General features: G+C 35.6%; 1 protein-coding gene across 1 annotated transcript in view; it reads right to left on the reverse strand.

The window, feature by feature from the left end:
• Positions 1-9495, reverse strand: part of LOC119656826 (pre-mRNA-splicing factor ATP-dependent RNA helicase PRP16) — an 88216-nt gene that overhangs the window by 38612 nt on the left and 40109 nt on the right. The gene's annotated exons all lie outside the window — the stretch shown is intronic.

The raw sequence follows: 9495 nt of genomic DNA on the forward strand, positions 1-9495 counted from the left end.
TAATAGTCGTGTGATTTCATAGATTTTGTTATGATGTGGCCAAAACATTACATGTTTAGTGAAGGTGCATGTTGGAAATGTTGGCTATCAAATGAAAGGTCGATTAGTACCCTTTGAAAAAGGTCTGAATTTCAATTCAATTCAATTCAATAAAGGAAATATAGCCAACTCCTTCTTTACTGTTTCCCTGTAACATAATATTGTGTAAACACAAAACCTTATTAAAATAGGTTTATTGTCTGTCTGTTCGTTACACGCATTTTTCTTGCAGATGGCTGTAACGATTGACACCAAATTTGGTAAAAAGGTGGGAACTGTGAACGCTCACGCATATAGTGAGTTATATCCGGTTACGTCGAGTTCAAGGGGGGTGTAAATTTTTTTCGCATCAAATATAGTCATGTGGGTATCAAATTAAAGGTCTCAGTTAATACTTTTCGAAACCGATGTTAGTTTTGACATTTGTTGGAAAGGTGAGGACTCCGGGGGGTTAAAAGTGGTAATTTCTTTAACGGAGCCATTCTCAGAAACCACTTAACCGAAAAATCTGAAAAAAGTCAAGAGGCTGCAACTGTATGGTGCCTAGGCCCCAAAATATCCTCCATACTGATACCCGTTCAAATAAAGTTAATAATAGTACATTACTATAATTGTAATCACAGCAATAATGTAGGCTACAGCATAGAGCATGATCCTACTAAATTTGGTGAAAATCGCACTATTACTAACAAAGCTATAATAGGTCAAAGCAGTCGCTTCTGTGCAAATTCAAGACTTTGAATGTCAATATCACTTGAAAGTGGATATTCTCACATAATATATGCATGTATTACGTGCTACATACTAATGGGACAAATGTACACTTAAGTCTCTTTATAAGAGAAATACACAAAACATTTCATACCTAAAGCGTCTAGCTTCCGGTTTCCCGACTTCTTTAAAGGTTCATTTTAATTTGCTGTCCATTTCATTCAATTTGTGGAACTTTCTTGTTTTGATTCTATACAATAAATTTATCTACAATAATTCTAACTATGATTTAAATTAAAGTTTATAATTTGCCAAATATATACTTCTTGTCATGTTATTGTTCACAGAATAATTGACAACTCTAATTGAATATTGTATTATTCATTTCTTTGTCCATATTAGTCCCGAGGAAAGATAATGGTATCCAGTATTATGACGAGGCGGAAATTTTACGAATTTAAAAATAAATGTCCCAGAATAATCTTCATTTTCAGAACATATTTTCGCTGAAAGGGAAGGCCATAATTCTAAGAATTTCTGTTACGAAAGGAAATGTCGTAAAAAGTATATTGATTGAACTGGCATTGCGATTGAACCCGTCGTGATATTTTTTTAGCAACATGGGTATAATTTACTATATACCTTCACTTGCAGACGTAACGGTTTCGATCACCCCGTGATCAAAAGCCTTCAAAATCACACGACTATTTTATGTGCCAATAAATTTATCTTCAATTTTATCGCTTTCAGTAATAACTTAAGAATGAATAAAACCAATTAATCAATAATTTCGATAAGTAACACAAAAGCACGCGAATGAATTACATTTTTCAATAAAGTGTCATTGCCTTTCAATGAATTATTTACACCGAATACATTATAATTCATAAAATTGAATTATCTCTGAGAAGCTTTCTAACGTATACGAGCGTCATTATATAATATTTGCGTATAAAATACATATAGAAAAGAAGTGTGAAAATTATCACAAGAGTAGGTTAATTTTACAGATCAACTGATCAAGTTTGTGCATTTATCATAAACAAATGTTCCGGTATTCTATCAATTTCGTTGTGCTTATCCTTGCAAAAGTCGCTGTATATTTTCTTCTTTAGCTGACGGAAACCACAAATTAACACTAACAGTTTTCACTAGCTGACACATTTTCATCCTAAGGGAACTTTCAAATCAGTAAGTTAGCATGAATCCCGAAAGAAACCAGACTAAGAAACCATTCTAACCTTAGACAAATCAGAAGATAAGCGTCTAAGTATGAAAGGTTTTGTGATTTTTGAGTGCATGCCAATACGTTTATGATTCTGATGATCCGTAGTGTCTGATGTAGTAAATTCACTCAAGAAAAGCCTCCCTTTTGTAACCAGCTGAGTGTTCCAAAAAGGCGCGTGAATACTTTGCTGGAAAACTACTTTGATGCTGAAACTGCTAAAAATATATCGACGAAATGGCTGGTTTTGGCAATAGCTAGCAATGAGCGAAGGATTATGAAACCCTACTTCTTTCTTTAAAACTTTGATAAAGTGCTTAGCGTACATTACCATTTTGAGAATAGTTATGAAACACTGGATAGACGTCGTGAGCGGTAAGCGACCAAAAGGCCGGCCGAAAAAACGGTGGCTTCATACGCTGGATGGGGATTTAAAAGCCTCGCGATTACATCCAGATCAGGGGTTTTGATAAAATAAAATGGCGAAAGTGATCACGACTAGTCGACCCCGCTTGTCAATGAGACAAAGGCTGAAGAAAAAGAAGATGTGAGGAGCGACGAGTGCATGACAGCTCCATGTCTTATAGTTAAAAATTCCATTGGCCCCTTTCAATAAATCATTTGATGGAAAGTCCTGTATTGATAATAGTCAACCTCATACGCTTCACACTCTGAGTGTAATATTATTAGCAAATGATAGATTCTTTATGAATGAAATTTTAATATTTCATTCGAATACCAATTATTTTCGTTAATTATGACGTCAGCATCTTATTTGTATGTATTTTTTTGGAAATTTTTGTGAAGAACTGGATGAATATACATATATTTATTAATATCTTGAGCATGCCTAGTAATTTTTTCGGCCGCATAGCACAATTCATTATTGAAATACAGAGCAATTTATATATCCATCTCCAAAAAAGGTGTTTTTTTGCTGCCACGCTAGAGGGCGCTGCGATCATCTTAAAGAAAAAAAGTAATCGGCATTTTAACGTGCAGACTTAACTACAGTCCGCAAACTAGGATTACTAAAAAATACAAAAAGCTAAATTTTTGGTACCGTGTTAAACTTTTTTTATGCTTTTTGGTGTTTTTTAAGGCTTCTTTAACGAATAAACAAGTCAGGACACCGGAAGCTAGACGCTTCTGGTACGAAAGGTTTTGTGTATTTCTTTTACAAAGAGATTTGAGTGTGCATTTGCCCCATTAGCATGTAGCCCGTAAAATATGCATATATTATGCGAAAATATCCACTTTCAAGTGATATTGACATTCATAGTCTCGAATTTGCAGAGGGGCGACAGTTTGACCTAGTATAACTTTGTTAGTAATAGTGCCATTTTCACCACATTTGGCAGGATTATGCTCTATGCAGTAACCTATATTGCTGCAAATTTTTGTGATTCTAGGGTGAACTTAAGGGGGGTTTTCCTTCCAATTACAAAAAATTAAAAGTAATGTACTATTATTAACTTTATTTGGGCAAGTATCGGTATGTAGGGTATTTCGGAACCTAGACACCATACAGTGACAGCCCCTTGATTTTTTTCAGATTTTTCGGTTGAGTAGTTTCTGAGAATGGGTTCGTTAAAAGAATGATCACTTTCAGCCCCCCGGCTTCGAAAAGTACTAATCGAGACCTTTAATTTGATACCCCACATGACTATATTTGATAAAAAAAAAATTTACACACCGGGGACCCCCCCCCCCCCCCCCCCCCCTTAAATTCGACGTAAAAGGATGTAACTCACTATATGCGAGAGCGTTCACAGTCCCCACCTTTCTACCAAATTTGGTGCGAATCGCTACACCCGTCTCCGAGAAAAATGCTTGTGACGGACAGACAGACGGATAGTAAAACGATTTTGATAAGGTTTTCTGTTTACACAAAACCTTAAAAAAAGTACTGAATCAATCGCAATTATCCTAGTTTGCGGATCGTAGAAATATGATACAAAATTTACATTCCTTGGATGAATTTAAGGGGGGGGGGTTTCAGTAAATTTGTAAAAGATAGTAATATAGTATTAATTAAGTAACGGAACGGGACATATTTTGAGGCCTAGATTTCATCTAAGCACACCACCCTAATTTTTTTCGAATTTTTAGGTCGGGTAGTTTACGAAAATGAGTCCTGTCTTACTTTAAGTTCGTACATTTTGACTCCTCACTCGCGCATTTTGCAATTCACCAAAAAACTAATATCAACTGCGGAAAGTACTAATCGTCTCGATACCGGTTGTTGCGCCGTTGATGGTGAATCAATCAAACCTGGGCAGTTCTAATAAGAAATTCGTTTGAAAATTTTAGCAAGGATTTCAACGACGGTGTTTCCAAATCCTTTTGAAAAAATATCTGTTTAAGAAACACTTCATTTTCGGTGAAAAAGTTATTGTTACGCCACGTTTAACTATCGTAATGATGATAAAAATCGCAAATTGCTTCATTGGCGACACCCATTGTGATAGCGAACTGTTAAAAAAAGTTGCGCCTTAGATAAGCAGAAACCTATAATTTAGGGAAAACTGAGGCTTACGACCATAAGCGAAACAAAAAGATGCATAAAAGAAAATCAAATAATTGCACCTTCAACAATACGGTTATGTGTTGGATAGGCCTTCAAGTTGGCTGGAATAGATAAGGTGCAAGTTCCTTGTTGCAGACTATATGGGTATATAGTGTGAGAAAAAAATCAATGAACACTAATTAACCCCACGTACCTAGGCCGAACTAACGGATGATACTGAGGAAAAGATTTCATGTTAGCGACAAAATATTCAAATTAAAAACAGTACAGAGGACCAAGGTTCAGGAAAGTTCACAAAATGTTGTGTAAATATTTGTTAGAATCGTGAATATAGTTACGAAACCATCGAATTTAAAACTTTTGTTATTATTTTCATCAATAGTATATTTTGAGAAAAGTGTAAAATTCTCTTTACCAATTGGCCTTTAGAGAGCCAAATCTGTTGTATGTAAAAGATGGAGCAAAGATCTTAGAATTTTGGCCCTTTGATCTTAGAACCAAAGTATTAATAGTATTTTTTTGGGTAATAATGACCCGCTGCACCAAAAATTTTTATTGGTTACTCCAACTACAAATGCGTAGAATTATAAATTCATTGCCTAAGAGTCAAACCGACTTCGAGTAGGAGATCCTTTTCAAGTGTACCTTGCATGAATCATTAGTGTCTAGCATGGCGTTGAAGGTTTCTATAATAACAACCCTATTTGATAACTCAACGCCATGTGCATACATATGTATATCGGTGAATTTCTTTACAAACAATACAATTTGATATCAATTCCAAATTTAATGGCATTGCGCGTGCTGTGACTTCGTTTACAAGAGTCAATTTTTATTGTTACTGGGGCTTTTCGGTCGTTGCCTGCTACGCACGAACTTTTATATTCTTATATTCTCTTAATACCTATATAAAAACAGAATAATTTCATTTTCATGTCATGAAAACATTCATGACTTATTATCATACCACAATTTCCTAAACAGAACATTCAAAATACCGCTTTATTGTGGAGTGTTTCAGTTACTTCAGAATAAATCAAACTTTCTTAATTGCAGCAGAATAAATTATCTGAAGTTACATTACTGCTCGTCTTCGGCATCAATTTACATGTTTTTCAGGCGAAGCCATACAAACTGAAAGATACAAGCTTTTACCTGATACTATAGATATGCAGGTGTAAATACTAAAATCGATGCTTCAATAAAAATGCCGAGTGAGGAATGTTATTCTCGTATCCATTGGAGCTCGTATATAATCGACGACACAATTTCAAATATTTTCAACCTCAGTTATTTACTTTTTCAATTTATATATATTCATCTATGTATATACAAAGCTACATAGTTGTTCAACTATCAGAAAGTAAACAGAGAAAACATTTAAAGAGATATTACAGCATTTCAATTTTGTCGCATGCATTTGAATAATGTATTTCTTCGATGTACTAAGCTTGACATAGCGGCGGCGGTAATATATAAGTGACTTCTACTCAGTATCTACGTACTGAATTGTGCTCTAAAGATTCTCTTGGCCTTAGACTCACCCACCACCGCCTCGTACATGCAGTGGATATTTTTAGATTACACAAGCTTTTAGAGGCTTTTGGAGTATTGTCGGAATGGCACGTCAACCTGTTTACCACACAATGCTTATATACCAGTGGAGTGAAATGTAAGAGAACGAGCCTCCCAACGAAGCTGTTGTATATGTGTTTGGAGCTGTGCCATGGTGTTGTTGAATGTGATATCATTCATAATTTTGAGTTGCCAGTCGCGAATGATTGTTAAGGTATATGGTGAAAGTGGAAGCTACTGGAAGTTTCTAAATTCATGCATCATTTATGGGCACTAGGCACAAGGATTCACTCGTAGTAATTTACAGTGCTCAGCTCGCTCTTCTGTTTTCTGGTTTTATGGATCTTGTTATTTATCTCGAATGGATGATCTAGAATAATATGCTTCTCACTCGGCCTATTCTTCATTGCTACAATCCTCGAGAATTTGCATTTGAAATACCGATTTTCTAGGAAAACTAGAAATTGCTTCATCGGGAGCTATGTCATCCAATGGAACTAGCTATTTCAGGATGGTTCAAATCCGTAGAGGAATTGTGCAAACTTCTCGGAATGTCTTGAGGAGAGCTGGAGCACATTGCCAGGAACCGACAAAGATGACATATAGATGTGGCTGGTGATCACTATATCAAATCTAATATCGTTGAAACAACACAATCCAATTATTTTCTTTGAGGATTGAAGGAGTCCTATGTCCGCAATTAGTAGATGAGGGACCGGACCAATCGGGAAGAAACTTTTTTCCACTTTCGTGGTCCTTTTTGATCACAGTCAAAATTTATTGACTCCATAGAAAATTGAAGGTCAGTATAAGTTATAATACATACAGTAGAATTGAGAATTAAAAATTATATTGGATCGAACGGAGGAAGCGCCATAAAACAGTCGACGACAGGAACTATTTCATTTCAATTTAAAACTTCTTAAGAACGGTGCTTGTACTTTGAGATTGGTTTAGAAAAATTTTCTTTTTTATACGAATTTTGACGATTTCTTTTACAAGATAGCAAGATGCTTCAATGCAAGTGATTTCAAACTCTATTCGCAATTTCATGGCTCCTGTTTGGTCTTTCCTATTACTATGCCATCATCACAACACAGGCCAGACGAGCGGGGGATTCCCCCGGGCCTGGAGTTTTCCTGAGGTTTGCGTTAGGAATTTCAATGAAAAAAGGATAACATACAGTTCTAGTCCATATAATTTCATGCAGTTCAACATTTTTTTTCGGAATGTGGAATATAAGGCATTAAACAAAATGTCTCAATTGACACATTATGAAATAATTTGACAAAGGTTTCAAAGTACAGAAGTATTGGGTCAAAAAGTGCAAACTTGAAGTAAGACAGGCTGAGAAAGCTTCTCAACCGAAAAATCAGAATAAATCATGAAGATGCCTTTATATAGAATCCAGGTCTCAAAGTAGATCTCTTTGTTCAAATAAAGTTGAAAATAATACTTTCACTGGAAAGACCCCTTAAATTCACTCCAATATGTTGCAAGCACAGTAGAGGGCAAATCATTGGGAAGTTTGAAAGGAATCTTATTATTATAACCGGAAGACAGAATAGAATGTCAATATCATATTAAAGTGCAATGTTGCTCGAACGGTGCGTCCAAGTATGTTATACTTGAACCGCCAAGAATCCAGTTCCTCACTTTTGATGACTTGTTTCGAGTTCGCTTCACGAATGCTCTATTCAATTTTACAGACAATCTCGATTGTATGATTTCTGTTCTGAGTTCGGAGTCCTATTCTCAACATCCGTTTCGTATTCACGAATAATTTCATTATAAAATACATTTTCGGCTTTTTGATGTTGTAAGCGATGACCGCAGACTGTATGGATGCCCTCTACTCCATAAGAAAGTGAATAGAATAAATATTGATATTAAAAATGATTGCAAAGGGGCATTTTTTAAGGTTTTCTTTGCAAAACAAAATCTTATTAAAATCGGTTCAATGTCTGTCTGTCTGTCAGAAGCAATTTTCTCAGAAACGGTCATACTGATTAGCACGAAATTTGGTGAGAACTGTGGACCCCCAGACATGCAGTGAGTGATATCTTTCTACGGGATATAAAATGAAAGGTTAGGGTAGGTACTTTTCGAAGCCGGTCTTAGTTTTGAGATTTATTAGAAAGGCGGGGAGTGGGAGGGGTGAAAAGTGATGATTTCTTTAACGGACCCATTCTCAGAAACTACCCATCCGAAAAATTTGAAAAAAATAATGAAGCTGCTTCTATATGGTGCCCAGGCCTCAAAATACTCTCCATATCGATATCTTTTCAAATTAAGTTAATAATAGTTTATTACCATATTTTTGGGGAAATTGAGTAAAACCCCCCTTAAGTAAATCCCAGAGTTATAAAAGTTGGTAGTAGGATAAAATATAATATGAAGCATATTATCCCCAAGTTTGATCAAAATCATACTAATAGTAACAAAGTACAGTAGTTCAAAGTTGACTTTACCGTGTAAATTTACTGCAACTAAGTATCAATATCATATTAAAGTGGGTAATCAGACATGCTAAATGCATATACATAACAGGCTACGTACAAATGGGATAGTTCTACACTTAAATATACTCACAGAAGAAGCAAACAAAACCTTTCATACCTGAAGCGCCCAGCTTCCGGTTTCCCGACTTGTTTAAGATTTTGGGCGAAATAGAATCGAGTCGATGTCTGTCTGTCACACCCGTTTTATTCGGAAACGGCTAGGCCGATTGTCACGAAACTTGGTAGGAGCATGTGATCTGTTGTTCCCTTTACATGCAGTAAGTGGCGCCATTTTGTGTTAAGTTTAAGGGGGGGCTCTCCATACATGTGAATGGAGGGTGCAAATTTTTTTTGATAAATTGTGGTCATGTGGGATATCAAATTAAAGGGCTCGATTAGTACTTTTCGAATTTCCATATTTGATATTGGGTGAAACGTAGGGGAGTGAGGGCTCAAAATATGACCCCCTAAATGTGTAACAGGTCTCGTTCTCAGAACCTATCCAACCGAAAAATCTGAAAAAAAATCACAGTGGTGCATCTCTACGAAATCTAGGCCTCAAAATACATCCGGTTCCGATATCTGCACAAATAAATTTAATAATAATATATCTGAAAGTATCCTCATACCAATATTCGTTCGAATAAAATTTTCTGGAAATCTCCCTGAAGTTTGCCCTAGAAGTGTAAAAGTCTTCAACATTATAGATATCTGCATACAGCGTCATGCTGGAAAGTTTAGTAGAAATCCTGCTATTATAAACATAATTGGAGAAGATCTAATTTGTCTGATTCGCGTAAATTTAGGGAGTCATCCTATGTTCAGAAAATGTGAATGTCACACTGAAGTGACTTACATAATATATTTCATGCACCCAAATAATAACATATATACATAAAAAATCTACAAAACCT

This window comes from Hermetia illucens, chromosome 5, assembly GCF_905115235.1.
Source record: "Hermetia illucens chromosome 5, iHerIll2.2.curated.20191125, whole genome shotgun sequence".
Taxonomy (NCBI): domain Eukaryota; kingdom Metazoa; phylum Arthropoda; class Insecta; order Diptera; family Stratiomyidae; genus Hermetia; species Hermetia illucens.